The following is a 4,957-nucleotide window of genomic DNA, read 5'->3' as shown; positions in this document are numbered from 1 at the left end:
TAATGTCATCTCCACCTGTATAGATATTTGCTTAGATGTTATTATCAACCTGTTTACATATATTTTAAACAGAAATAAAATGGTTTGTTCAAATTCTACACAGGCTAATAATAACTTATTTAATAGTAATATGATGAATAATTTATTATGTTATTGATAATTAACATTTAGTACTTTTGGTCCGAGATATCAGATAGTAAATCTTTAACAAGAAATAAACTACTATCTGGGAAATATTCAAAAGCTTTAAGTTTATATAGACTAGAATAATTTTAAAGGACCCTGTTGAAGTGTGGGTAAAGTACATTTACAAGTTTTTTTTGATACAACTATATTTAGTGAGATGTAACTTTGAAAAAGTTTGCTCAAATTTGAAAACTTGTAAAACAGCATCAATGCATACATATATATTTCAAAATACCCACGATATCAAGCTGTTGGGATGAAAGATTGAAAGTCAAATACAACAAACTAGCTTTTATACCAATTCACTGGATGTGCTGTGGTTCTGTTGATTGCGTTTTGAAATATCACTAATCTGTGAAACAATGTTACGAAGCCGTGCCGATTCTCTACTTCCAACAATGCCAAGATCCTTTGCTCTTCTTAGTTCATGTTCAATAATCATATCGCTGATGACGTAATTTTCATGTCTGATTTGAAGTTTCAGAGACTTTGGAATGTCAGGGATCAACCAACGAATTAAGGTTATGATCATAACAACAACGTTCTAAAAAAATAACAAAACAAAAGTATTGTTTCATAGAATCAGTTTTACTGGAATGGTTTTTAAAACATAATCTTTTTACATGATATACTGTTTAACCAATACAGACTATAATTTATGAACAATGACTGTAACATGAATTTTTCTTAAATAACTGAAGAACACATACAGTCACTTTTATGATCATTCTGAGCAGTATCAGTGGTACACAGTTAGAAAAGCATTATATAGGATAAACTGGAGTTACAAAAAATCTAACACATATAGAATTATATAATAAAATGGATATTGTTTTATAACCAAAACTACTAATTCATCCAAACATTTTGTGAATGATAACTTTTCAAACACTACTGAAGATTTTAAAAACATCCTAGGTTTTGTCTTTACTATATTAAAATATACTACTGATTATAAACTATTTATGTCATTGCATAAAAAACAACAACAACTGAAGTACAATTAAAATTTATATGCATTTTCAATAGGAGTAAATGTTAAAAAGTTTCCAACTCCCCTGAAGACAATTTAATACAGTATTTCTAAATTGGTTCTGTGGGATTATGTAAACCAAAACACATGTTTAGCTCTCACAACAAATTTAAAATATGATTTATAAAGCCTATTTTTACGTTACATTTGTTTTGAAAACTTCAGTTAAATAAAGCCTCTTGGGATAATATATTCACATCTATAATAAATCAGTAAAAAATATTTGAAAGTCTAGGGTCAGTTCCACAAAATTTTCAGTTTTAGAAATATTGTTTATGTTCACAAATATTCCATTTTATGAAGAAAACAGGTCATATTTTATATCCAAAAGTGAAAGCTGCCGTAAATTGATTTATTATCTAATAATAAAACTAAAAAATAAGATCTATAATATAAAAATACTTTATTTCCAACCTCAAAAATAACAACGAAAGCCAAGCGAGCCGTAATGAGGTGCCAATAAATCGACTTATATTCATATTTGTTGCTTGCTGTTGGGGGTTGTCTGTAATCTTGGTACCTGAATGAACAAAGATGAAGGAATCAGGAAACGATATGATCGTAAAATAGAAACCAGTATTTAAATAATATAGTCACCTTAAAAAATAACCTTAAATCAAACAACTTGTAGTGGATGTTTTGCATTTTTTTAATTTCAACTTATTATCTGCCCTTAATCAAGTTTTTAAACATATACGAGGATTTTGTAGTTTTACATGAACAGCAATGTACAAGTTTGTTAGCTATATAAATGGCAGAAAATAATTCTACAGTTTCCTGCCAAAAAATGTTCCTTTGAACTTTATATGATGTTAGGTACAGATTGTGGCTTTGATGTCTGGAAAATTTTAAGAGATTTGTACCAGCAGGAAAGTAATCATAATATCCAAGTGTTTTGAAATCAAGTTCTATTCTATTGTGTTTTATTTTATTTTAGATAATATTTGTGTATCAATCCCGAAACAGTCATTAAAAGGGCAGTTATAGGTGTTTATTTATCTTGCTGAAGATAAATTCAGTAAAGTTGTCACTCCTGAAGATGTATAACGTTTTTACTGTATACAAAACATGATCTAGAAGCACTCGTGTCGTCTTCTTTGGAGAAAAATATATACTAAAGTTTTCCATAAATATGATACTTTTTTTACAGTAAAAAATGGAACCAGTGGTGAATTCTATAAACAATTGTTTCTGTCATATATACAAGGATAATAACAGTTCTATTTTGTGCTATAAATAACTACATGATTAAATGTTATTTTCATAAAAAATATTAAAAAGGTGAAATAGTGATGACCATGATCTCTTTTGAATAATAAAATAATGCTTTACTGGTTTCTAACAAAGAATAAATCTCTCACAATTTGAAAAGTAACTGATACCAACAGTAAAAGGTGTAACACACAATAGAATAGAATATTCTAAAACTACTGTAACTTATTTGGCTTTCTAACTAACCTACAATTAGGTTTATAAAAAATAAAATTCATTACTGCTTGAAGCAACATCTTTAGTCTAAACCTATCAAGCATTGGCTTTGACTTCCAAAACAAAAAGGAAACTTGTATGATTTATGTAGTATAGAATGCACTCTTTCTATTGGTTATAAAGATGTCCAATAGCAATGTTAGAGAGAGTTATAGACATTTCTTGAAAAACAGAGGATAATAGAGGAGCATGTCATTTGGGTTGAAATTTTATATTCTGGCTTGTCAGTATCTACAGCATGTGTTTCTAATTGGTTCAACAATCTGAAGCCCTCACAAGAGAAAAAAATCTATAAATGAAAAGTCAGAGGATCATCACATCATGTGACTCAGAGAAGTGAGGACTGAGAATTTATTTCAATATTTCTTTTTTGAAGTTAAAAATTAAATCTTATGTAATATAAAAATTTCAGTTATAAAGTAAGTTTGGATACCAAGTTTATTAACATGCATTGATAATAAAGTAGTTTAATTAACCTTTGTCATCTCCACCTGTATATTTATGTGTGCTAGATGTCATCTCCACCTGTATACTGATGTGTGCAAGATGTCATTTCCACCTGTATATTTATGCGTGCTAGACGTCATCTCCACCTGTATACTTATGTGTGCTAGATGGTCAGTGAAGTCCAAAATAAAGTCCAACAGGGAAAACAGTTTCCCTACAGTTATGTGCCACAAGAAGAAGGAAGTGATAAACTTTGCCAAAATCTGTTTTATTTAGAAAATTTCTTCTTTCACTTACCATTTGATGTATTACAACCTCAAAGGCCAAAACTTGTTAAATTTTTACACCATCCTGGTGCCAACAGTTTTAAACTGTCTTATAACTTGTATTGAAACGTTGATGTTCTCTTTTCTAGAATGTTTTTAAGTACTTAAAGTTGTGAGAATATTGTGTTCAATATTTTGATAGATGTTGTTGATCTTGTGTCTTTTTCATGGTTTATGAGGTTGTGTTCATTGTTTTCTTAACTAAACCTCTCCCTTTCATGTATCTTTTAAAACAAGAGTTGGCAACCTCTGTGTTCAAGAGAGTCAACTGATTTAAATTTAGAACAAGTGTGTTGCAGGAAATCAAACGATACATTTATATTACACACACACAATTTATGTGCTTGAAATACTATGTAAAAAAATAAAGAAAATGAATTTTTGATTATTGTACTTACAGTGTGCTGCTGTAATGAGACTGATGCTGTTGCACAGTTTTGTACATTTCTTTGAAGTTCATTTCACAGCTGGCCATCTGTAGTTTCATGCATATGTTTAGTTTTTCTACTATTAGTATTTAGCACAGGTTGTTTAGAACCTTCCACTTCTAAATTTCCAACTGTGATGCTGGAAATCATCATCAGGTCCAGTTGTTCCGGGCAGATATAAACTTGAAGAAAGTGCTGTGCCAGCAAAAGTCTAAAGAACAAGACTCAAACAACATTAATAGATCAGAAGCAAATGCCACAAACTGTCACAGTTCCAAATTGTTGTCAACTTCGACTTTCGTGCATGAATCTCAAACTTGTGTTCATAATATCAAAGAATGAATCAGTCTGCCATTCTCTCTCTCTCTGATGAACAGATTCAGTTTGTATTCCTTTGCAAAAACTACCTGCTGTAGCGATGAATGTGGTTCCCTCCTTGCACTTAAAGATAAAGTTGATTCAAGTAAGTAGTAATACCCTTGACATAATAAAACCTGAGAAACCAGTCACATTCTGAAAGTTTGGATTGTTTAGCACCTTTTATTTCTAGGAATGTTTGCACTTTTTATAGGCAGGCAGCAAAGTATACATAGTTTTAACATCAAAATATCCAGAACACTGATAATCCACTTCTGAAAGGGATTTGTACTGATAATACCTGAGGGCTTGTACAACAATCCAGTTGATATTATGCACAACTAGTGCTATAACATCAGAAAGCTCTGGACACAAAGTGCTTCCTGGTATACAGTATAGTAACAAATCCTTAGTGTTAACCCATTGTGATGGGTGGACCATCAGTACACACTGAAACAAGCTTCCCAAACTGTAACTCCTTTTCATTAAATCTGGTGCAGCTTTAAATTTGTTGTTATCTCTTATTTGACTTTCCAATGACAGAATTGCAAACATTTCCACCATATTACATTGCCACAGCGCGGTCACAAGTAAATAGACACCACCTTTTCAGAAAAAATGAAATTTTTCAGTCATATTACCATGAATTGATATATTTATAATTTAATTAATATCTCGTAGATCTTCCTTTT

The 4,957-nt window shown here is 30.5% G+C and overlaps 1 long non-coding RNA gene across 1 annotated transcript; it reads right to left on the bottom strand.

The window, feature by feature from the left end:
- Positions 1-150: 150 nt before the first annotated feature.
- LOC111088991 lies at positions 151-1,747 on the bottom strand. The gene is made up of 2 exons (XR_002613373.1): positions 1,634-1,747; positions 151-730 (listed from the first exon to the last, which is right to left on the bottom strand). It is a non-coding gene; the product is annotated as an uncharacterized LOC111088991 (long non-coding RNA).
- Between the last annotated feature and the right edge of the window lie 3,210 nt (positions 1,748-4,957).

The sequence above is a fragment of the Limulus polyphemus genome, unplaced genomic scaffold, assembly GCF_000517525.1.
Source record: "Limulus polyphemus unplaced genomic scaffold, Limulus_polyphemus-2.1.2 Scaffold4941, whole genome shotgun sequence".
Taxonomy (NCBI): domain Eukaryota; kingdom Metazoa; phylum Arthropoda; class Merostomata; order Xiphosura; family Limulidae; genus Limulus; species Limulus polyphemus.
The sequence above is the reverse complement of the archived record's forward strand: the minus strand, read 5'-3'. Positions and strand labels throughout refer to the sequence as shown.